General features: G+C 45.5%; 1 protein-coding gene and 1 non-coding gene across 7 annotated transcripts in view; one reads left to right on the top strand and one right to left on the bottom strand.

Annotated features, from left to right (window-relative positions):
* Positions 1 to 26118, bottom strand: part of LOC119849376 (zinc finger protein 420-like) — a 3142523-nt gene that overhangs the window by 1730003 nt on the left and 1386402 nt on the right. The window lies entirely within an intron of this gene.
* TRNAC-GCA lies at positions 8828 to 8899 on the top strand. The gene has a single exon. It is a non-coding gene; the product is annotated as a tRNA-Cys (tRNA).

Here is a 26118-nt window from a genome sequence, read left to right as displayed (position 1 = left end):
AGAAAACGGTACAAAAAATAACTGATGTTGAGCACAACTCATGGTAATGTGAGAACAATGGGAATGAGGGAATTGGTTCCCAAAGGGGAACTTGGCGACTCTAACAATCACTTTGCAGTGGGAGCAACAGTAGAAATGAGATGCTCCAGGTTTGTTTAGACAAGGAAAACTGATGGAGCACTGGTGAGATTTTGAGTAAACCTGCTAGACCCCCCCAGCTACTATACACATGCTATGTCTCTTCTGCAGGAATACTTGTGGTTTTACATCAAGCTAACTAAGGCCAGGGGAAATCCGAGTGGAGATAAGAGCCAAGTAATTTTATCTCAATAGAGTAGTTTAAGTCACCCCTGTCCCCTGGAGCTAATGACATTCCTGATAGGAGGGACAGACGCTCCCATGACACGCAGAAAAAAGTTGTTGATAGAATGGAGCAGAGGATTAATCCCAAAGAATGGTGAGCTACAAAAGAGAAAAACGGGCAACCTACCTAGGGGACCCAAGAGACCATGTGATGCAAATAGTTCAAAGAGCTTTTAAGAGGGAATTAGCAAAAACTAGTAAAGAAAAAAAAACCCTGTTGTCAGTCCTTGTTGAAGTTCTTGTGCCCCAGGCAGGCTTTTGGGGAGTTTGTGTGTGTGAGGGCCGTGTAGCCAAGGGAGGGATCACTGAATGGGGGGCAGATGTGTATGAGTGGGTGGAACTTGCTAGGCACTTAATGTCCTATCCAGGCATAGCCAGGGCCCTCATCTGGCTCACCCTGGTAAGGGCCAGTTGAGATTCTGGATCTAGTTTAAAGGGATCTAAAGGGAAGGGAAAAGCTCCTCCTCTTGGTGGAATGAAAATTCAGCCCCCAACGCTGAGCTTCACCCAAGCTTCCCAGGAACTGGCTACACACAAATACCTTCTGTCTAGGAAAGGCGTGGAGTACCCCCAGGCACTGCAGATACATGCTCCTTCAACTCCACTCCAGTACCACAGCTCTCACATGCCTCCTGCTACAGGAACTAGCCCCAACAGCTGCAGCAGTAACCAGATTGGGGGGCAGGGGCAAGGGGGTTCTGAGCCTAAGCCTAAAAGTTGCTCCCTCCAAGAAAAGTCAGGCCCTGGATGAGCAGCAAACACTGAAGGTGGACTTCTTTCGGGCTCTGGGTAAAGTGAGCTTTGCCCTGCTGCAGGAGAGAGCACTCGAGGAGCAAAAGTGCCAAACACTCCACACATCATGACTCAGAAAGGAAATTCAAGTCAGCAAATTCACTTAAAGATGGAGGCAGAGAGACACGGCTCCCGCTTCCATGCACAGTGTCTGCAGTTATGTAAGAGACACAACAATCCCCCAGTGCTTTTCATAAGAGCACAAGGTCTTTTTGCCTCCAGATTGCAAGGCCAGTGGGGAAGTCATAAAGTTGCCGCTCTTGGAGTCAGGAGTCCCCACACCTGCTGGATAAAAAAACAAGCCACCAGAAAGTGGTCCATAGTTTCAAGTGGTGCAAGAGCCTGATACAGCACCCCTGGGTAGCCTTTGCTTTGCACATGCCGGCTGTGCAAATTTGCAAATACTTTAAAGCTCCTGTCAGTAAGTTCTGGGGACAGTTGCTCACCTTCAGAGGAAACTCCCTAAAATTGGCCTGTCTCACCTAGTGGTACATTGACCTCCATTCGAACCAAGCCAAAGGGGAGACCTCATTGCTGTAGCTGCCGCTGCTGTGAAGGTGACCACTGTCGCGGCTGAAGCCATCCTGCAAGCACCTTCCACCTAGCCACCTACTGAAAAATGCTGCAGGATGTAAGATGGGAGTAGATGAACACGAAAGGGGGGGACCCTCCTAATCTCCTCCCCCTTTCGCCACCATCAGCCATCCCATACCCGGTGCTGCACCCGGTGGGCTGAAAAAAAATACTGTCACTCTTGCACCTCCTCTTCTGCTCTGACTGATAAGGAGGAGTATTGAGCCTCCCTCCCTTAGGCCAGCCCTTCAGCATTTCTGGGGAACACCAATGCCACCCAAATGAATTTTGGGCTAGTAGGTCAACCAATAGGGATGTTTGCAGCCCAGCTTCAGGACTGAAAGGAAATGCAGCTCACATCCCTATTATAGGACTCCAGGCACGGCCAGCCTTCTGGATCAAACGTCCCCTCTTGCACTCAAGTCACAACAGCTAGCAGGCAAAAGACAGGCCCCCATGTCGTTTGAGAGAGCAAGATGAAGCTTTGGAAATCCTTGTAGGGTTAGCTGGCAAACAAAAGACATCAAGATCCCACTTAGACATAAACTTGGATCGCAGGGATTAAAGCCCTGAGTGCTAGCCCTTACACTATGGGACCAGCAGGAGACCCCTCAAACTTTGTCGACTTCTGGCAGTGAGGACTCTGTGGGGACAATTTTTTCTGGCAGGGAGGACCCTGTGGGAACATGCCTCTCTGGCCAGCCCTGCATTTGCTTAACAAGTCAGCAAAGACCGCTTCGCTGCAGGCCCAGAGGCCTTTCTTCCTCCAGACTGCAAGGCCAGTGGGCATGTGAGGAAGTTGCCCCTTCAGTCCCAGACTGTAAAGGGCCCTTCCTAGGAAAGGCCAAGTCCTGAAAAGGAAAAAAGTAAAGTCAAGGAGGGCCCTCAAAAGACTTTGGGGGATATCACAGGGGGAAAAGTGTCCCTTTACCTGACCAGGGACTTGAACTCTGGACCCTGAGATTACAAGTTCCCTAGCTACCACCTGAGCTGGAACAAGGACTGTATCAGGAGAAAAGATTAGGCCCAGACTAGAAATAAATCTAGTCTGTGAAAGACGCTTATTGGAAGATCTCGGAGGGTGAGATTTTATCTGCATTGAGATTCTTACTATATTAGGCTTAGAGTTGCATGTTTTTGTTTTATTTTCCTTGGTAACTTACTTTGTTCTGTCTCTTATTACTTGCAACCACTTGAATCCTACTTTTTGTATTTAATAAAATCACGTTTTACTTATTAATTAACCCAAAGCAAGTAATTAATTCCTGGGGGAGCAAACAATGTGCATATCTCTATATCAGTGTTATAGAGGGCGAACAATTTAGGAGTTTACCCTGTTTACGTTTTATACAGTGTAAAACAGATTTATTTGGGGTTTGGACCCCATTGGGAACTGGGTATTTGGGTGTTGGAGACAGGAGCGCTTCTTAAGCTGTTTTCAGTTAAGCCTGGAGCTTTTGTGGGAGGTGGTTCAGACCTGGGGCCTGTGTTTGTAGCAGGCTAGAGTGTCTGGCTCAACAAGGCAGGGCACTGAAGTCCCAAGCTGGCAGGGAAAACGGGCTTAGAGGTAGTCCTGTCACATCAGGCGGCAGTCCCAAGGGGGGCTCAGTGACCCAACCTGAGACAGGACCTTTCATCTGAATGAGTATGGCCATTTTTATGTCCTTATGCTCCTTTCACATAGGTACCTGGGATTCTGCCTCACAATGTATCCCTGAGGTCTCAGCCAGTCTTGTGCTCAGCCAGATGGGCAAACACTCTGGGCTCCTGAAGCCTCTGCCACCCAGCTAGTGCCCTATCGCTCATCCCTAACCCTTGATGCTGCTCCTTTCTACAGAATGTGAAAGGAGAGAAGGCAGTGCAGGAGCCTTCTGGGGGCGCAGATCTGAAGCTTTGGGGGAGAGAGATTGTCTGAGACATCAGAGCACTGTAAACCATGCAGCCACCCCCTAAATCAGGGCCCTGTTCCAGCTACCGGAATCCCTCCCACGGAACAGGGTGCTCACAGATTACAGCCTGAAAACAGACATGTGAAACTAACTCCCGCTCTCCCTGACAGGGCCTCCCCTAGACCAAATGGCACCCCAGGCAAAAAGCTTCTTCGCTGCCCCCTGCAACCATATGTTAAACCATTGAATACCTTATTTTTTATTGCATGTGTAGCTCATTTTATGATTTTCATGCACAATTTGGTTGCATGATTTTGTCTATCACAGAAGATGATACATTTGCAGGCTAGGATCTGTATATCTCTATTTATTCATGCCATATAGAAGCAAATAAAAATTCATTTCCTTTCAACAAATAGAAACTTTTAAACTTTAACAGTAACTGAAATGTACTAACATCTAGAAATTGAACTGTCACCAACACAGGGTGGACCAGTCTTAACTAGAGTTACAGTTAGAGACAGTGTTTGAATGTTAATCCTAGAGCTTTAGTTCAAAGGTCGCTTCTCTCGCCTTTGCCTTCATGAACTGAAGCCCAGCATAACAGAGATCGAAACACTGGCCAATCACATTTTCAAGTGATAAAATAGCAAGCGATGTCAGTCTCTCATTGGCCAGCATCGATTAAAGATACGTTTTAATGAGCCTGAGCATCAAGGCGAGTGTGGATCTGTCCACCTCCTTCTGCTACGCTAGTGGGCCCCAAGTCCCTGGCAGCCAGTAGGTGAAACTGGGACAACACGGTGGGGTTGAAAGACTCTTGCTGCCATGGTCTAGCTGCCCAACTTCCTCCCTGTGCTGCTGGGCCCCAGTCGCCTTCAGCCACCAGGTAACCCAGGAATTAAGGCAAGAATGGGATGAGGAAGCAAGTCAAGATGAGCAAGGCAGGCAAAAGTTTATCTTGCCTTCATGGGCCGCTCGCAATGATGTCATTTTTGTGTGCCATGGCTGACAAAAACATCCCATACAGAGAAACAGCAGGCCAAAAAGATGCCCTCCAGGTGCCAAAGTACCTCAGTCTGTAGAGTGTTAGACTGAAGATCTAGAGGTACTTGGTTCAATCCCAGGTTTTGGCCTTCTCTTTGGTCCCTTTATGCGCAGGGGTGGGCTGTTTTCTGGAAGTGCAGCAGTGCCTTTACCCACCATGAGTCCCTCATTTTGCATTCCCCAACAGGAAAAGACAGCATGGGCTTGTGCACCAAGTTGGCCCATCTGAGCTTTCTTTCTTCTCTTGCACTTTCTCAGCAAAGGGAAGAAAAAGAAGCTCTCCTTCAAGCTGGAGTCACAAGGGCAATGTAAGGATGACTTCCTGAGTTCCAGCTCCAGTCCTTTGCTCTACCAGCTGACCTATCGAAGGGCTGCCACCACTTTCTCCAGATTCACCCATTTCTGTGTCCAAGGGCAAGCACCAGTGAAGTGCACGGAATTTGAAGGGAGGGGCAGAGCACTCTGACAGAGTTTCTGTAGTATAGCGGTTATCATATTTGCCTAACACACAAAAGGCACCCTGTTCAAAACTGGGCAGAAACATGGAGGCTTACTTTTCCTAGCTGTCCAGCAAGACACTCGTCCTTCTGCCACTGGCCTGTCCCTGGGATAACCCCAAACCTTGCAGGACAGAGGGTGGTGAAATGAGTTGAAAAAGCACCCTGCATCATCTGGGGAAAGCTAGAGGATCTGGACCAGTTACCTTTTGGAGCCTTGTGGCTTGGCCTCCTCGGCCCTTGGAGGTTGGCCTACGGAGGCCGGCTCTTCCTGCTGGCCTCCTTTGCATGACTTGCCAAAGGAGGAAGTGAGGTAGGAATGGGGCAAAAGAGGAAAGTCATGCTGAGGAAGGCAGGGCAGAAGCTAAGCTCCTCAGTGAGGCTAAGTGGGGTTAGTAGAGCACCACCAATCGTTCTGCCAAAGCCTGGGGAGTTGTGGTTGGCTGCTGGGAGGTAGAATCCTGTTCCTGCCTCTTGGCTTCCCAGGGATGGCTACTTGCAATTCAGGAGAAGAAGGACGGTTCTGGGTGAAAGGAAGACAAGCCGAGTCCAAGTGTGTTCCTTTTTGGCTATGATGGTGTGCTGTAGTGGGCTTGGGAGTTGCCTGCGAGCTGTGGGTGGACTTGTTCCAGTGAGAACCGCTGCTTCTTTCTGGCCAAGCTGGGGACGCCAGTCACAGTTGCGAGGGGGCAGGTACTGGCTTGAGTGAATGCAATATAGGAAACCCCAGCCTGCCCCTCCGGACCAAGTCCACTGCTTGTCTCCTGCATTGTGATATCCAGATTTAAATCTTCCCTGCATGAGCTGCGGCATGTATTAAGCCTTCCTGGTTGGCCCAGTCATTGCAAAAGTAGCTCAGTTGGGAGTGCATGAGATTGATGATCTGAAGGTTTCTGGCTTGATGCCAGGCTTTAGCACACCCCTTCACTCTGTGCATGTAGTCCTGGGCTTTTTTTCTGGGTGTGCAGCTGTGCCTTGAACTCACAAGTTCTCCTAATTTCAGAGGCAACACTTGCAGAGGGTGCTATGTGGGGTCATGAGCCCTACCCGGATTAACTATCCCTACTACATCATGTGGTGCTGCCAGGCTCCCTCCTTGCACAGCAGCTGCTGGAGGGGTAAGTGGAGAGGAGCTGCCTTTTCTGTTTCCCCTCCCTGCATTGTTCACATCTGGGAGGGGCTGTTGATCGTAAGGGGGTGGGGGTGAATCTTGAAATTCCACCTCCCTTTCTTTCGGCAGACACCAGTTGTCTGGGCCTGGTTTCCAGCTCCTCAGCCAGAGGAAAAAGTGGTATCACTTTCTTTCTCATGAAGGGGAGGAAAAAAAATCTCTTTTTCAAACCCGAGTCCTGCCGTTGACTGAGGTGTGACTTTCTAAATTCCTGCTACAGTGGAGGTTTTAGAGTTAGTGGGACCCTGGGCACAGCTTCATTTTTGGGGGGCTCCCCGCAGGACCCACTCAAGAAAAAGAACATTCTTTCTTGTCTCCCCCTGTTTTTCATTATTTTTCTTCATCCTCCTCCTATATTATAAGAAATGAGAAGTAAATAAACATAAAGTGAGGTACCTTAATTGGGGCAGGGGATTGGGGTGCAGGAGAGGTTGTGGGGATCAGGCTCTGGGAGGGAGTTTGGGTGGGTGCAGGGTCTGGCCTGGGGTGGGGATTCGGGTGTTGGAGGGGCTGAGGTGTGTGGGTTCTGGGATGAAATTTGGGTGTGGGGTATGGGCTCTGTGCTGGGAAAGGATGTTGGGGTGCAGGAGGCATCAAGGGGGTGGCACTTATCTCGGGCAATGCGGATCCCAAAGCAACTGACACACACACTCCTCCGGCAGCAGCTCCTAGATGCGCAAGGCCAGGGGGTCTCTGCGCTGCTGCCTGCTAGTGCTGGCCCCACAGCTTCCATTGGCCACAGTTCTCAGCAAATGGGAGCTGCGTATTTGGTCCTCAGAGCAGAGGCAGTGCGTGGAGACCGCCCCCTCGCCCCAGGGGGTGCCGGGACATGCCAGCCACTTCTGGGAGCAGCATGGCAAGATGGGAGGGAGGCAGAGTGGGCAGGGAGCTACCTTAGTGCTGCTGGCATGTTTCTGCACACCCATTTGAGGGATGGGAGCAGTGGGTCTCTGTGACAGGTTGGGTCACAGAGTCTCCCTTGGGCTGCCACCTGATGTGCTGAGACTACCTCTGAGCCTGTTTTCCCTGCCAGCTTGGGACTTCAGTGACCTGCCTTGTTGAGCCAGACCCGCCAGCCTGCTACAAACACAGGCCCAGGTCTGAACCACCTCCCCCAAAAGCTGCAGGCTTAACTGAAAACAGCTTAAGAAGTGCTCCTGTCTCTAACACCCAGATACCCAGTTCCCAATGGGGTCCAAACCCCAAATAAATCTGTTTTACACTGTATAAAACTTAGACAGGGTAAACTCCTAAATTGTTCACCCTCTATAACACTGATATAGAGATATGCACATTGTTTGCTCCCCCAGGAATTAATTACTTGCTCTGGGTTAATTAATAAATAAAACATGATTTTATTAAATACAAAAAGTAGGATTTAAGTGGCTGCAAGTAATAAGAGACAGAACAAAGTAAATTACCAAGCAAAAAATGTTATTACTATGTAAAGGCAACTGTACCTCTCTTATCGGGAACATGCACAAGGCTAATGACTGGGCAAAAGACTATTCCACAGTATGGTATCTCTTAAACTAGAAGACTCCAAAATTTAAATGGAATTTTGGGGTTTGTTTCAAGATTATCTGAATCTGGAGTATCTATTTGGAGCAGAGTAATACATACATATATATATATATATATATATATATATATATATATATATATGGAAAACAAAACATTCATTATTTTGACCTCTGTGCAGCAGAAACTGTCTTTGAAACTATAATTCATGGTATTAAGGGCTTGGCTACTGAAGAAACAGTACACCTTTTAAAATGTGCATGGCGTGGCTAAACTTTTTAACGAACACAAGTGAAATTTAATAAACTAATTTCAGAAAACAATATGAAGGCAAGAAATAAAACAATTTCTTAAAGAAATTATTTGTACTGCTTAGCAGAGTTATATAGCAACAACCATAATAGCTCATGAGAGAACTTTAAAAAACAAAGATAAGAAAAGTTGACAAACCTTGTTAGTAATAAACAGCTAATTGGGATTCTCCTTAGAGTATAACCAAACAGTAGTGAACTGGCAATGTGTCAAATTGTTAAAACAAATTCCCCAGTAGGACCAGTCACAATCTGTGGTCAGTGACACTGCATCCTAGCTGAGGTACATGTTATTCAAAACAGTCTTGTTTACTGTCCAGTTACCATTATTGAACGCAGACACAGCAATATTTGATAAATTGGTTACTGTCCATTCAGTAGGTTATTTCCTACTTATTCATAAATAATGAAGATGCTCTAAGTGGATGGAAGAGACCTGTCCCATCTGTGTAGTTAATCCACCTCCCTGAGAGGTGGTAGCTATGTCAGTGGGAGAAGCTATGTTGGTGGGTGTGCAAGCTGTTGTGTCTACAGGTATATATACAGTTTAATCAAACCCCATTTTTAAAACCACTGTGGTCTGGGAATGGAAAAGGAGCTCGTTGAGGTAGGGCCTTTCCTTCAAGTTCCTTAAGACCACTGACTCCCCTATGCAAATGGTATGGAGGTATAGCTCAGTGGTAGAGTGTTTGACGGCAGATCAAATTGTCCTTGGTTCAAATCCAAGTGCCCCTTTAAAACCCTCTTCTTTTAACAAAAATATTTGAATATCCATTGCCGTTTTGTTCAGGATTTTCACCTAATTGGGATGCTTGAAATGAATGGAAACACTCAATGTTTTCCTGTGCAAACGCATAAAAACCTAGCAAACATGTCCCTCAGTTGAAATCTTTCCAGTCCTCTAAGTGTCTAGTTTATGTTTTCATCAATTAAAAAAAGGTATAATATGTAGGCACATTTGCAGGTCCTTGGTCTCCATGGGCTACAATGTGTAGAAGAACAAGAACCACATCCACTTGGGAGGAATGGATTAGATTGTGTTACATTTGGTAAGTAAGTTGCCATTGGGACTGAAAACTCTACTGGAGGTGGACAGGAACCTCTTATAAAAATAAAATAACCAAGATTTACCAAACTACCTGTTGTACTTTCAAACCTCTCTTTGTGCACACAACATAAATTGGGGCTCTAATAAATGGCAACCTTCCTTTAACACAGGTCGCTGCTCCTTGTATCTTTCAGATGCATTCAAATGCCAGGTGTTTAAAGGTAATGTGCTTCTAGTTCATGATCAGCAGCAGAGTCTCTGGTTTCAGAGTGGTAGCCGTGTTAGTCTGTATCAGGAAAAATAACGAGGAGTCCTTGTGGCACCTTAGAGACTAACACATTTATTTTGGGCATAAGCTTTTGTGGGCTAAAACCCACTTCATCAGATGCATGGAGTGAAAAACACAGAAAACAGTATATATATTACATCACATGAAAATATGGGAGTTGCCTTGCCAAGTGTGGGGTGTGTCAGTGCTAATGAGACTAATTCAATTAAGGTGGAAGTGGCCTATACTTAACAGTTAAGCCCGGGGGAAAGCGCTGCCAGATGGTGACAGAGGGCAAAACCCTTGCACAGGCAAGGGCAGAAGAATAACAGTTACCTCAGTGGGCTGAGACACCAGTGTTCCCAAAAATATGGGGGGGGGGGCAGAAGGGCTTTTTTATTTCCCCTCCCACAGACAGCACCTCTCAGCATAGGCTTCCCAGGGCTGGGTTCTTAAAGGCAGAGGTATCCCAATGCCAACTCACTGCAGCTCCTCTCCGTCTGATGTAACCTACTGAGGTGCTGTAAGAGACTTAATTCAGTGAAATACTTTACAGAAACAAAGAGTCCCTTATCAGTGTATCTGGCTACATAAAGTCTCAGAGCAGTTCACAAATTTGTCTTATCTGCTGCTGGAATTCCCTGAATTACTTTTATCACTTCATCATTTAGTTTTGTTATTGTGCAGATGCATGCCATTGTGCTATTTAATTTATATTTTACCAACAAGTACTCATTGAAAATCTACATAAGTAAGTACTTGCTAGTGTTAGCAATGACAGCTGTGTTTCTAGTATTGCACTGGATATGTTTTTTAATGAGCTTTCTAATTTGGAATTTTTTATTCTAAATTTTTCTTCTTATTTTTAGAGCAGAAGTTTATTCTGCTGGATCATCTGACTTCCAGCCTGACTAAATTTCTGGCCTGGTCTCAGAAATTTGTTTTCGTTCAATCCACCAATGGCGATTGCCTTTTGCAACTGTTATTTTGCCTCTCAATCCACCCTTAGTGCTTTTCCATGTGCCATTGCTTGTATGTAGAATGCCAGCTCCTTTTCCCCCATCCCTGATTTTGCTCCTCAGCCCCTATCCTAACCCTGCCTCCAGCTGCTTAACCCCCCGACCAGTCAATTTCTGCCTCCTCCTCAGGCCACCCCCTGCTCCGATTTGTCCCCTTTGTCCCCTTTTAACTCCTGTAAATAGCAGTCTGCAGAATCTGATTCCAAGTAAGGGCAAGGTGAAGGGAAGTGGCTTCAGCGGATGTTACTGAGCATACTCACTGCACCCTAAGTAGCAAATTCATACAGATAGCAGTTTCTCACACTACACCTGAGGCAACGTGAGGGCAATGGCTCCATCACTGTCCAGGCCCCACCCAGAAGCAGATCCCCAGGGGCTGCGAGACCCTCGGCTTCTGGGGCCTTTGTGTGAAGTCTCTCTCCTGCCAACCCACGCTGCCCCTGGGGTCTCTCTGGCCCCTGGTGCCTGCAGCCCTTAGCTGGGGGCAGCAGAGCCCAGGACTGGTCCATTTGGAGAAAGTCCCTTTCAAGGTTCCTTCCCCACTCTGAACTCTAGGGTACAGATGTGGGGACCTGCATGAAAACCTCCTAAGCTTACTTTTACCAGCTTAGGTTAAAATTTCCCCAAGGTACAAACTATTTTACCCTTTGCCCTTGGACTTCCACTGCCACCACCAAATGTTTGACTGGGTTTACTGGGAAAGTGTTGTTTGGAAACGTCTTTCCCCGCAAAATCCTCACCAAAACCTTGCACCCCCCAGCCTGGCGAAGGCTTGATAAAAATCCTCACCAATTTGCATAGGTGAACACAGACCCAAACCCTTGGGTCTTAAGAACAATGAAAAAAAAAAGCATTCGATTTCTTACAAGAAGAATTTTAATATAACAAAAGGTAAAAAGAATCACCTCTATAAAATCAGGATGGTAAATACCTTACAGGGTAATTAGATTCAAAACATAGAGAATCCCTCTAGGCAAAACCTTAAGTTACAAGAAAGACACAAAGACAGGAATATCCATTCTATTCAGCACAACTTAATTTTCTCAGCCATTTAAAGAAATCATAATCTAACGCATATCTAGCTAGATTACCTACTAAGTTCTAAGACTCCATTCCTGTTCTGTCCCCGGCAAAAGCATCACACAGACAGACACAGACCCTTTGTTTCTCCCTCCCTCCAGCTTTGAAAGTATCTTGTCTCCTCATTGGTCATTGTGGTCAGGTGCCAGCAAGGTTATCCTAGCTTCTTAACCCTTTACAGGTGAAAGGGTTTTTCCTCTGGCCAGGAGGGATTTTAAAGGTGTTTACCCTTCCCTTTATTTTTATGACAGTCCCCACCTCGGATGTGCACAGAAATTGCTTCAGTGAAAGTCTGTCCCTGGACCAACCCTTCTGGGGCCGTAGCAGCCCGGAGCAGAACCCAGGCTCCCAGCTCACACTGGAGGTAGCAGCACCTGTACCTTACGGTACTTCCTTCCTTCCTACTAGCTCCCTGCTGCTCTGGCCCCTTCTTGGTTCCTTCAAAGAATCATAGACTTTAAGGTCAGAAGGGACCATTATGATCATCTCGTCTGACCTTCTGCACAATTCAGGCCACAGAATCTCATCCACCCACTCCTGTAACAAACCCCTAACTTATGTCTGAGCTATTGAAGTCCTCAAATCATCGTTTAAAGACTTCAAGGTGCAGAGAATCCTCCAGCAAGTGATCTGTGCCCCATGCTACAGAAGAAGGTGAAAAACCTCCAGGGCCTCTGCCAATCTGCCCTGGAGGAAAATTCCTTCCTGACCCCAAGTATGGCAATTAGCTAAACCCTGAGCATGTGGGCAAGACTCACCAGCCAGACACCCAGGAAAGAATTATCTGTAGTAACTCAGATCCCACCCCATCTAACATCCCATCACTGGCCATTGGTTATATCTACCACTAATAGTCGAAGATCAATTAATTGCCAAAATTAGGCAATATCATCATATCCTCCATAAACTTATCAAGCTTAGTCTTGAAGCCAGATATGTCTTTTGCCCCCACTGCTTCCCTTGGAAGGCTGTTCCAGAACTTCATTCCTCTGATGGTTAGAAACCTTCAACTCATTTCAAATCTAAACTTCCTGATGGCCATTTTATATCCATTTGTTCTTGTGTCCACATTGGTACTGAGTTTAAATAATTCTTCTCGCTCCATGGTATTTATCCCTCTAATACATTTATAGATAGCAATCATATCTCCCCTCAGCCTTCTTTTAGTTAGGCTAAACAAGCTAAGCTCCTTGAGTCTCCTTTCATAAGACAGGTTTTCCATTCCTCAGATCATCCTAGTAGCCCTTCTCTGTAACTGTTCCAGTTTGAATTCATCCTTTTTAACCATGGGAGACCAGAACTGCACACAGTATTCCAGGTGAGGTCTCACCAGTGCCCTGTACAACAATACTAACACCTCCTTATCTCTACTGGAAATACCTCGCCTGATGCATCCCAAGACCGCATTAGCTTTTTTCACGGCCATATCATGTTGGCGGCTCATAGTCATCCTGTGATCAACCAATACTCCGAGGTCCTTCTCTTCCTCTGTTTCTTCCAAGTGATGCATCCCCAGTTTATTACAGAAATTCTAGTTATTAATCCCTAAATGCATGACCTTGCACTTTTCACTATTAAATTTCATCCTATTACTATTACTGCAGTTTACTAAGTCATCCAGATCTTCCTGTATGATATCCCAGTCCCTCTCTGTATTGGCAATACCTCCCAGTTTTGTGTCATTCTCAAGCTTTATTAGCACATTACCCCTTTTTGTGCCAAGGTCAGTAATAAAAAGATTAAATAAGATTGGTCCCAAAATCAATTCTTGAGGAACTCCACTAGTAACCTCTCTCCAGCCTGACAGTTCACCTTTCAGTGTGCCCCGCTGTAGTCTCCCCTTTAACCAGTTCCTTATCCACATTTCAATTTTCATATTGATCTCCGTCTTTTCCAATTTAGCTAATAATTCTCCATGTGGAACTGTATCAAATGCCTTACTGAAATCGAGGTAAATTATATCCACTGCGGTCCCTTTGTCTAAAAAAATCTGTTACCTTCTTGTTCTGGGCCAAGGTGTTCGAAGCACCACAGGCCTAGCAGAAGTACTCTGAAAAAACTAGGCTTACACACAGCTGTGAGTTGTTGGCTTTACTGAAGGTTAGTGACACACCCGCAACATGGACTCCAAGCGTTGCAGTCACAGAGGCGGGGAACCCAGCACACCCAGCTCTGCCTGGAACGGAGTCCAACGGAGGGGCAGCGTTAATAAGCACTACACAAAAACAGCTCATGAATATAGAATTAGGTACTTCTCAAAAGGGGATTTCTGCTACTGGCAAAGGGCCATGTGAAGCAGTTGTGACCGGCCGATGGCCGGTTCTAGCTGGGTTTCTATGTCCTACAATAACCTGTCAGCGCTAGAAAGCAGAAGTTCCCTAGCTAAGCCATAACAAAGTCTTCTGCACTCCCCTACAATTCTCAAAGAAGGAGATCAGGTTGGTTTGGCACGATCTACCTTTTGTAAAGCCATGTTATATTTTGTCCCAATTACCATTGACCTCAATGTCCTTAACTACTTTCTCCTTCAAATTTTTTTCCAAGACCTTGCATACTACAGATGTCAAACTAACAGGCCTGTAGTTACCCGGATCACTTTTTTTACCTTTCTTAAAAATAGGAACCATGTTAGCAATTCTCCAGTCGTACGGTACAACTCCTGAGTTTACAGATTCATTAAAAATTCTTGCTAATGGGCTTGCAATTTCGGGTGCCAATTCCTTTAATATTCTTGGCTTTTACCTCAGATGTGGTAGTATCTACCTCCATATCCTCATTCCCATTTGTCATCCTACCTTATCCCTAAGCTCCTCATTAAAGAGTGAGGCAAAGTATTTGTTTAGATATTGGGCCATGCCGAGATTATCCTTAACCTCCACTCCATCCTCAGTGTTAAGTGGTCCCACTTCTTTCTTTGTTTTCTTCTTCTTTATATGGCTATAGAACCTTTTACTATTGGTCTTAATTCCCTTTGCAAGGTCCAGCTCTACATGGCTTTTGGCCTTTCTCACTTTTATCCCTACATGTTCTGACCTCAATGAGGTAGCTTTCCTTGCTGATTCCTCCCATCTTCCACTCCCTGTAGGCTTTCTGCTTTTTTTTTTTAATCACCTCTCTGAGATGCTTGCTCATCCAGCTTGGCCTACAACTCCTGCCTATGAATTTTTTCCCCTTTCTTGGGATGCAGGCTTCTGATAGCTTCTGCAGCTTTGACTTGAAGTAATCCCAGGTCTTCTCCGCCTTTAGATCCACAAGTTTTTCAGTCCAACCCACTTCAAGCCCAACCCAGGCTGCAGCTGCTGTACTCACCAGGCCAGGGACTTTGAGGTGGGAACTGGCCCCATCTATGCTCCTCCTCCTGCCTCTGTGTGTCCCAGAGCCGCTGCAGGGACTGACCCGCACCCAGGCGCTCGCTCCTATTAGCTCTCATAGGGGCCAACCCATCTATGGGAGAGTGAGCTCCCCTGGGAGCAGGAAAGTGACAAGTCTCCCTGCCAGAGGGTGGGGGGGAAGGGGAAGAAAGGGAAAGAGGAGAGAGAGACTGAAATGCAATATGGAGAAATAAGTGGGGAACGCAGCATCCAGCTCTTTTCTACTGCATCACCCCTGAGTAGAGTGCTCCTGAGCTCTGGGTAAATATCCCCATGTCCAGAGTCTCCCAGATCCCCCTGCCTCCCAAGGGAATACACATAGGCATCTCCTTCCTGCCAGGTGTGATTACAAGGAGCTGTAGGTGTCACCCTTATGCCATGATTTGAGAAAGACAGCAAACCTTGGGAACAGACATCTGTATTTACAGTTGAGTATTACAATCCCTGCTCCAGGAGGTATTTGTTCTATACTCCTGCTGAATGGGCACAGAATGGGGCAGCAAAAGGTTTGTGTCAGTTTTTGTTGCTGCACATTCCTAAACTTAGAACAGTAATTAAATGAAGAAAATGGAGATTGAATTAAAACAAAATATACACATAAAAGTTCCAGCCCCGTTGCTTTTTGAAAGATACGACTCAAGATCCCAGTTACATGTTTTATTAACACGAAAAAATAAATCCAAGAGCACACATCACTAAGTCTAAATGACTATAAACACCACTCAGCTATAAAGTTCAGGTCAAATCAGTAAATCACTGAGTTAACAAGGATATTGCAATGGAATCAAGTCATCAATGTAGCCAAACCATCAGATTAATACAGCAGAAAATCAACCCTTACAAATCCTAAAAGAGCAATCCAAGAAGGCAGGTGCATATCTAGTGATGTCAAAACCTGAATGAGAGACTTTTACCCAGGCAGTGCAACCCAGATTTAGCCAGCTGAATATTTCAATAGCGAAACCAAATTTTTGCTTACATTTAGCCTACAACCTCAAAGCTAATTACAGTTTTCTTCTTAGCTTTCACTCTTGTGTAGCTAATACTGCTCCTTCCCCTCTCACCCCAAAACACATTCAGACCTTATAGAGACATTAGTAAAAGAAGTTCAAACAGTTCTCGCTGAAAAAATATATATCTGACAGCTCAACTACTTGCAATATTCCCATAGTTGAGGAGCATGCATTTAGCCATTTCATAGGGTAGAGTTTTACAGCTATTAAGATTTGGGGAACTACTCTTCCTAGCATCTTCCCTTTGTAGATTTCAGAGGTGTTCACATGCTCACACCCACTGAGCCACACTGTTACACCCCAATCTAATAGAAAGGCTGGGAGGTCTCCAAGTTCATAAAAAGAAACAGACAAAAAATAGAAAAAGGAACAAGATTATAAGGGGTTGGATCTCTGCACCTCTCAGTTTTTGGATTCACCTGGAGTAGGAACTGTAGCTGCAGTTTAGGAACCAGGTAATGACATAGATAGTCCAGCACGTTGGGCTAGCAGGCTTTTCAGGTACAGGGAGAGGAGTGAAGGCTGCATAGCCTGTCGACGTTGTACTTCATTCCCCAGAGGGATCAGTCCTGGGATCCTGGCAGGCAGTCTCTTTTAGGCTATATAGACACTGGCAGAGTTACAGTGCCGGGAGTTACAACGCCGCTCTGAGAGTGCTGAAGGGAAACTGCTGTTGTGTGTTCACACTGTCAGTTGCCTGCACAATAGGGTGTTCACACTTGTGGCACTTTCCGCGGTATTCGGAACGGTGCACTCTGGGCAATTATCCCACTGAGCATCTCTTCCTCTTCTGCCGCTAAGAGTCATGGGAAGGCAGAGGGGCTTGTGGGGCATCCTGGGTCCTGTCCCAATGCCCCGTGATGCATTGCTTCACATCCCAGCAATCCCTGTGCTTCCCTCTGCATTTGGCGCCATCTTTCAATGGTTGGTGTACTGCACACTCTGCCTCTTCGGGCTGCAGGAACGGATCCCGCAGTGTTGAGCAATATGCTCCTTTTTCTTACTAATACATTGTAATAATGCTGCCTTTGGTGGGACACTTCTGAGAGTATCAATTCAGGACAAATTTGCTTCAAGCAGGGCAGTTACAGCCCCAGGCTGGGGTTTCTCCACTTTGAAGGCACACCAAACCAGGCAGACAGAGAGGACTTTGGTTTTACCCCATTGGCTAACCATAAGTCATACAAGCAAGTCCCTTAAAAACTCCAGTTTCCCAGTATCACCACTAGTGCCACTTGTTATGGGGACAAATGGTTATGAAAACCAATACCCCAGTAAAGGAAAAAAGGTTCTCCCGATCCCAAAGGACCAAGTCCCAGACCTGGGTCAAAATACAAATCAGATCTTACCCACAAATCACGCTGTTTCCTTTAAAATCTAAAGGTTTATTCATAAAAGGAAAAAGATATAGATGAGAGCTAGAATTGGTTAAATGGAATCAATTACATACAGTAATGGCAAAATTCTTGGTTCAGGCTTGTAGCTGTGTTGGAATAGACTGCAGGTTCAAATCAAGTCTCTGGAGAACATCCACAGCTGAATTTGAACAGCCTGAGACAAGGGCTATTAGAGGGGTGCAGAGGAGGGCCATAAGGATCAGGGATGCTTTGAGGCAGCAATTTGAAGCTGAAAGCCACTAATATTTGTTGCTATGCTCTGGAGTGCAGTACTTCTAATGCTAGGAGGTGATTGTAATTGGTGGAGACGATGCAATATGGAGGTTTAAGAAAGTTGCCTGTTGCTTTGCAGGGCTCTGTTTGCTTTCAAACCCAAACTATTCTTTTATTAAAAAATGACCAACACCCCCCCCCCCATCAGCACTGTGGGGGATGGGGGAAGGAAGGGTCCCATGAGGAGGTGGGGTCCCGGGACCACTGAAGATTTGTGTATGTCCATTTATCATATCCAACCTTATCCTTAGGAGTACAATGCAGCGGGTACACCGCAGAAATTAAAAAAGCAAACCAAACCAAAAAAAAAAAAAAAAACCCAGAAAAGCTACCATCACACATGCATCACCATTTTATATTTTGACATCTCCTGCCTGATGTGACATCTTTGCTTTGCAAACAAGAGACTTGGGGAACTCTGTGGCTGTTACCATCTAACTGGAAAAAAGGTTACACATCTTGTCTCAAGTAATTTTCCTTCTAACAGAAGATTTATTTTAAATCTATAATTACAGTCTACACTGGGTCTCTCTTCTCATACATGCTATTTCTCTCACATATTCCCCCACTCTAATTCCTTTGGAGTGAGGTTTTAATTTTAGGATTAGACACCATTTCTGATATAGTAGGAGGGGGCAGGGAGAGAACTACAAGAAAATCTGAATTATACTGTAACACTGAAAGTTATCACAGAATCACCCTCTTATGTTACACGAATTAACTTCGCGTTTAATTTCCATGTCGCTGATAACAATTTATTCAAAGATTACAAAATATAAGCCTATAGGGCCATTTTCTCTTAATTCCCATTTCCACCCAGTGAGCTTTGTGTGAAGTCACATTCTACAATAACTTAGAAGCCTTCCATTTCTGTGAGTTCATGTCTCCCTGGGTCTTCTCCCGCAAGTGTGGGTGGAAAGAGTCTAAAACTACATAGGAAGGTTGCAGCATGAGAAAAACCTGTGCTCTATTTTCACACTTTCTAATCTTTCAGAGTAGCAGGAAGTGGAGAAGTGATACAAATGCATAAGACTTAATAGCAAAACTAAGAGATCAAACCACAGACTCTGGACTCAGCATTCATGGACCCTGCAGTCTGAACTTGGAATCTGATACATTCCCCCATTGGCTACCATCATTTGCCCAGCATGGAAGTGCTTCTTGTCCAAGAAGGCAGCCAGATTGGGACCCATAGGCATGGAACGGCTCTGAAGGAATCAGCTGTTTCTCTCTGTGCTTTATGAAACTTTGGATCCAAATGATAAAAGACAGTTGTGCCCAATTTAATCATGTCATCCTTTAGGAATGTGACCAATGCCGCTTAACTAGGGAGCAGCGTTCTAAAAATAGTTTACCTGGGCCACAGGTCATCATAGAATCCATCTCTGGGGTGAAAATCAACCACTCGTACCTGCAATTTCTACCCGAGTTCTTGTCAAATTGTTGACCTTACTTGGAGTAATTTTACACTTCTCTGGTGTAGAATTCTTCACCAACCACACAAGATATCAGTAGCGACAGTGAGGTATAACTAACCCAAACACGCCCTTTTATTTCTTTAATCTGGTGGCACAGATTTAAAATAGGGACTAAATTAAGGTGCAGTTTAGAATCCCTGTAAGACATCAAATGTCAGGTATCTATAAAAATACGTCTATTTCTGCAGCTATATCACATTCAACATGGATTTCATTTTCTACACATTTGCAGCATCTCCCAGGGGTGAGCTGAACAGAAATGTCACTTCCATTTTTCCCATCCCCACCTAGCTGGGGATTGCATTTCCCAAATAATAGGCATCATGCATCTGATTTGGAAGGAGATATCTGCAGGAGTGATCTCCTGCAGGGCCTGGGCCACAACTGCTTTGGGAGCCAAATGCATGTGTATTTTGCTTACTTACAAGTCATTTACTAGGGAATCCTGTTCCCAGCCCTTTAGAGAAAATATTGACCTAACCAATTGAACAACCGGGGCATTGGGATGGTGATGGGGAATAAAGGAATCCCTCTGATTTACCCTATCTTCTTCTGTTGCTACAGAGCATGAAATGACATTTTTCCCTATCCCTGCAAAGTTCCTGCTCTTTCTTATAGTTCAATATATTTTAAGTGAGGAAAATGGTAGTAAAAATATCTGCTCTCCACACAACCTGAAGCAACATGAGAGCCACTTGAAATGAAACAATTTGTTCCCGAAAGGGGAACTCAATGACTAACAATTGCTTTGAAATGGGAGAACAGTATAACCATGATGCCCAGGGTTTCTTTAGATTAGCAAAAGTGATGGAGTTTCAGTCAGGTCAATGAGAAAGCTAATGCCAACCACTGCACCTGGGCTGCATCTACACTACAATTATAATGGTCTTTATACACCAAGATCACTAACTTGAGCAGCCAAAGCCACGCACACTCCTAGTGGATGTAAGGCATAGGTAGTTTTTGCCTCAGTGTAGCTTGTTGGGAATCAAACCTTTGTCCCCCACCTGGAGCAGCTGAACATTCGGGGCTGGAGGGCCTTCCATGATGAGATAACTGGCTCTGTGGACATGGGGAAAGTGATGGAGGTGATATATCTTGACTTTAGCAAAGCTTTTGATATGGTCTCCCACACTATTTTTGCCAGCAAGTTAAAAAAGTATGGATTGAATGAATGGACTGTAAGGTGGAGAGAAAGCTGGCTAGACTGTCAGGCTCAATGGGTAGTGATCAACGGCTCCATGTCTAGTTGGCAGCTGGTATCAAGCGGAGTGCTCCAGGGGTCAGTCTTGGAGCCGGTTTTGTTCAACATTTTTATTAATGATCTGAATGATGGGATTAATTGCACCCTCAGCAAGTTCACAGATGACACTAAGCTGGGGGGAGAGGTAGATATGCTGGAGGGTAGGGATAGAGTCCAGAGTGACCTAGACAAATTGGAGGATTGGGCCAAAAGAAATCTGATGAGATTCAATAAGGACAAGTGCAGAGCCCTGCACTTAGGAAGGAAGAATCCATGCACGGCTACAGGCTGGGGACTGACTGGATAAGCAGCAGTTCTGCAGAAAAGGACCGGGGGATTACAATGGACGAGAAGCTGGATATGAGTCAGCAGTGTGCCCTCATTGCCAAGAAGGGCAACGGCATATTGGGCTGTATTAGTAGGAGAATTGCCAGCAGATTGAGGGAAGTGATTATTCCCCTCTATTCAGCACTGATGAGGCCAAACCTGGAGTACTGTGTCCAGTTTTGGTCCCCCCCCCCTACAGAAGGGATGTGCACAAATATGAGAGAGTCCAACAGAGGGCAATGAAAATGATTAGGGGGCTGGGGCACTTGATTTACCAGGAGAGGCTGAGGGAACTGGGGTTACTTAGTCTGCAGAAAAGAAGAGTGAGGGGGGATTTGATAGTAGCTTTCAACTACCTGAAGGGGGGTTCCAAAAAGGATGGAGCTCGGCTGTTCTCAGTGGTGGCAGATGACAGTACTAGGAGTAATTGTCTCAAGTTGCAGTGGGGGGGGGGGGGGTCTAGGTTGGATATTAGGAAACACTATTTCCCTAGGTGGATGGCGAAGCACTGGAATGGGTTACCTAGGGAGATGGTGGAATCTCCATCCTTAGAAGTTTTTAAGGCCCTTCGCTGGAATTATTTAGTTAGTGTTGGTCCTGCTTTGAGCAGGGGATTGGACTAGATGACCTATTGAGGTCTCTTACAACCCTAATATTCTATGACACATACTCGTACGACTCAAAAGGAAAGGAGGTAATAGAAAGTATCAGAGCACTGACCCCAAAGGGTGAGTTGCAAAAGGCAGAAGCAGGCAACTCCTCTGGGGGAGCTAAGAGACCACGGTGAAGATGGTGCAAAGATCACGCTGTGGGAATTAGCAAATGTGATTAAAAAAAAAAAATCTTTGGCCAGCCCTAGTCCAAGCATTTATTACAGTTCTCTCTCATGTGGATTTTCTGATGTCTAGTAAGACTTGAGCTCTGATTGAAGTGTTTCCCACACTCAGAGCATGTGTACGGCATCTCTCCTGTGTGGATTCTACGATGTGATACAAGATTTGCGCTCTGACTGAAGCTTTTCCCACACTCAGAGCATGCGTAGGGCGTCTCTCCTGTGTGGATTCTCTGATGTGTGATAAGCTGTGAGCTCCGATTGAAGCTTTTCCCGCACTCAGAGCATGTGTAGGGTTTCTCTCCTGTGTGGATTCTATGATGTCTGATAAGGTGCGAGTGTCGACTAAAGCTTTTCCCACATTCAGAGCACGTGTAGGGTTTCTCTCCTGTGTGGATTCTATGATGTCTGATAAGGTGCGAGTGTCGACTAAAGCTTTTCCCACATTCAGAGCACGTGTAGGGTGTCTCTCCTGTGTGGATTCGCTGATGTGAGATAAGGGCTGAACTACCAGTGAAGCGTTTCCCACACTCAGAGCATCCATAAGGTTTTTCACCTGTGTGGATTCTCCTATGTGTGACAAGGTGTGAGCTCCGATTGAAGTGTTTCCCACACTGAGAGCATCCATAAGGTTTCTCACCCGTGTGGATTCTCCTATGTATGATAAGGGCAGAGCTCTGATTGAAGCTTTTCCCACACTCAGAGCACATGTAGGGTGTCTCTCCTGTGTGCACTCGCTGATGAGAGATGAGGGTTGAACTATCAATGAAGCGTTTGCCACACTCAGAGCATCCATAAGGTTTCTCACCTGTGTGGATTCTCCAATGTGTGATAAGGGCAGAGCTTAGATTGAAGCTTTTCCCGCACTCAGAGCAAGTGTAGGCTCTCTCTCCTGTGTGGATTCTACAATGTGTGATAAGGTGTGAGTGCTGACTAAAGCTTTTCCCACACTCAGAGCATGTGTAGGGCCTCTCTCCTGTGTGGATTCTACAATGTGTGATAAGGTGTGAGTGCCGACTAAAGCTTTTCCCACACTCAGAGCATGTGTAGGGCCTCTCTCCTGTGTGGATTCGCTGATGTGAGATGAGGGTTGAACCATCAATGAAGTGTTTCCCACACTCAGAGCATCCATAAGGTTTCTCACCCGTGTGGATTCTCCGATGTGTGATAAGGGTAGAGCTTCTATTGAAGCTTTTCCCGCACTCAGAGCAAGTGTAGGGTTTCTCTCCAGTATGGGTTCTCCAATGTGTGATAAGGGCTGAGCTCTGATTGAAGCTTTTCCCGCACTCAGAGCACATGTAAGGTCTCTCTCCTCTGTGGATTCTCTGATGTGTGAAAAGGTCTGAGTTCCCATTAAAGCTTTTCCCACACTCATGGCACGTGTAGCATATCTCTTCCAAGTTGATTCTCTCGGGCGTAATAAGGTCTGAGTGGCTACTGAAATTTTCCTCTGGCCTTTGCTGACTCTCACAGGCTTTTGCTTTTTCTGGGAGTGCACAACTCCCAGGAACATTCCCTTTGGATCTTCCTGATAACTTCCCATGTGGTTCAACTTGCTCAGTATCTTCCTGCTGGGGATTCTCCTCATTCTCAATCACCATCCCATCACCTGAAGGGAAACAGAGAGAATCCAGACACAGGTCACTCCGTGCGCCTGAGAGAAAGGAAATCTCAGAGAAAGGAACGGAAAAAGGGATGAACAAACCAAAACATGTGCAGGAGAGATCAAACCTATCAGAAGCTGATTTTCCCCAAACCCTTCCCCAGAGGAGAGGGGAAGGGATCAGTTTTGGTCCGCATCTCCCCAGAATACTCTGGGGAAAGCGAGATTGGGGAGGGACCTGCTGCCAGTTGTCAGTCAGGATAGGTTGGAAGCCATGAGTGACATCTGCCTAATGATTCCACATCTGCAGGGAACAATTCTGAACTTGGAGAGCTCACAAGATCTCTGTAGGGCATCGCAAATGTTTCCTGTATTCACGGACAGTTTTCGAGCTGGTTTAATCAATTCCTCACCTGTGCAGGCAGCTCTCGGGAGCACTTCTTTCTCAGACCCCTGGAGGTCTGGGACCCACGGTTCTTCCCCTCGTTCCAGCTGCAAGATCACATCAGGTTGGGAAACTGGAAACCCTACTAAAGGCAAAGAAAACAAGGGAGGTCAGTGGAATTTGTGGGAAACTTGTCACAAAGAATATTCCATGGTTTTAAGCCCAGCTCATTTTTAAGTAGTAACATCCCAAGGCCAGCTTCCTTTGCTCAAAGTATCAAGAGAGTTATTATTATAAATCATTTTCATTACCTTAGTGCCTAAGGACCAACTAACAGTGGGTCCCCATTGTGCTAGGCAAAGTACAGACAGAGAATAGTAGATGGCCCATGCCCTGAAGAATTTACAATCTAAATAGACAAGACAGACACAGAATGGGGGAAGGGGTAGAACCCACTGTTAGAATATAGATAGCTACAGATAGATAGATAGATAGATAGATATATTCAGGCCTGCCTGGAAAGCCTATATTTTAAGAACGTAGGTGTATTTTTATCACTTAGCTAGTTACAGGGGTATAAAAACAAAGAATCAAAATCACAGTCTGCCTGTGTATGGACCTTCTCTCACTAGGATAGTTTGAGGCTTTGTTCTTCGGCTAAGACCTTTGGCTAAGCAGCAGGGGCAGCCATAAGCTGGGAAGTGTCTGGTCACATCGTCACATCCCAAACCAGTTACACTGAAATAAGGTGGTATTGGGCTGTTAGGAAAATGATCCTGCCCGGATAGTGCCCATCGCCACCAGATAAAGAAACAGATCTTAAGATGGTTAAAGAAAACTTAGTTTGATAGCATCCTGTCTGTCAAGAAATCACTTCTCAGTGGTTGTCACTGTGAAACCCTCATTTCTGTATTGCTTTATCTTTATATCCCCTACTTTTCTGTTGTTAATCAATCTGGTTCTCTAATTGTTTCTCTGTGTTGTATAATTAATTTTGCTAGCTGTCAGTTAATTAGGGTAATGGGATATAATTGGAGAGAGAATTATGTTACAATATGTTAGGACTGGTTCGTTAAATTTCTGTAAAACGATTGGTTAAGGTAAAGCTGAAAATATTACTATATAAACTGGTGTTAAACAGGACGGGGAAGGGAAATTGGAATCATGTTTGTTAAGGGGGGGAACGGAAACAGGAAACGGGGAACAGGGACACAGGCAAGGCTCTGTCAGAGTTGGGAAGAGGGACACAGGGTAAATGCTCTGCGGCATCACAGCTGGAAAGGGAACACTGGGAAACAGACTGTATTGGCATATAGAGATAAACCTGACTGGTGTGAAAGGCTTCGGAATATGCTTGCTTGGAAATGAACCCCAATAATCATTGCACTATCTGCACTTAGGACTTCTGGTATTTTGCTGCTTGCTGTCTGCATGACAAGAAACAAGCAAGTGGAAAAGTGAAGGGAAGCCCTCTTACATGACCTGATAACCAAGAGGTAAGCCTTGAAGGAAGGTTTTAAAACACTTTGGAACAGATCACGAGGACTGATGAGGAGGCAACTCCTCTTCAGAGACTGTTCCTCATTCATGCTTCAGTGCACCTAAGCAAGTTTTTGTTGTCACACTAGGCAGACATTTAAAACATAGCAGGGTTTATTAATCAAGCAATACACAGCATTGGAAAGTCCTTAGATTAGGACAGAGAAGCTAAGTAGACAATATAGCCCATACTGTCCAATGCCCTTGAGCCATGCTACTGTTGAAAACAATTTGGTTTCCTTTTACTGTGCCTGTCCATTTGTCTTTGCTCCAGTAGAGCTCCATGCGTCTGTGAGCCCAGTTCTTCCTCTTCCCAAAAACATAACGAATCCATGTATGCTTCACTCAGCCAAGTGGAGATCCTCCCATGGACAGGTGACAATTATTCTCTTGTCTCTGTCGGGTATTCCATTGATGTAGTTTGGGCCCAGGAAGTCCTTAATGACCCATTCATATCACCCCATGACAGTTACTTGACAAAACACTTCATGTCTCCTGCTCTTTGTAATCATAGCAATTCCAAACACAGTGGGAAACTGAGGTGTGTATTTGCATCATAGAAGTATCACCAAAATCCCACCTCTATCACACACACACTGCTCACAGCCCTTGGAGAGAAAGCAAAGCACATGAGCTCCAGTGAAGACAGTGGAGGACAAGCTGCAATCCTCAAACCCTGGTCAAAAGGAGAGGCATGCGGGTCCTTACCCATAGAGAGGAGCTGGCTAGAAGCCTGATACCGGAGAAGGCATTCCTTGAGCAGAGCATGGAGGCAGGTCAAAGGCTTAGTTACCCCAGAAGTGTGACATCGCAAAAAGCACATTTTGTGGAATTCGTAAATCTAATGACTCAGGTGTAATGGAAGGGAGATGTGTAATGTGGAAAAGACTGGGGAATTAAATACTAAAATTCAGGAGCAACAGCCTGTAATTCTTCCAGAAAAGGAGAACGGAAGAAACAAGAACTGGGCCATGCAACCTCAGAAGGTAGAGGCTCAGAGAGATCCAAGGAGCTTGGAGGGAAGACTGCTTTTGGCTGCTGCAGATGGGGAGTGGAGGACAAGGTTCTCCCAAATTCT

This window comes from Dermochelys coriacea, chromosome 28, assembly GCF_009764565.3.
Source record: "Dermochelys coriacea isolate rDerCor1 chromosome 28, rDerCor1.pri.v4, whole genome shotgun sequence".
Classification (NCBI taxonomy): Eukaryota; Metazoa; Chordata; order Testudines; family Dermochelyidae; genus Dermochelys; species Dermochelys coriacea.
The sequence above is the reverse complement of the archived record's forward strand: the minus strand, read 5'-3'. Positions and strand labels throughout refer to the sequence as shown.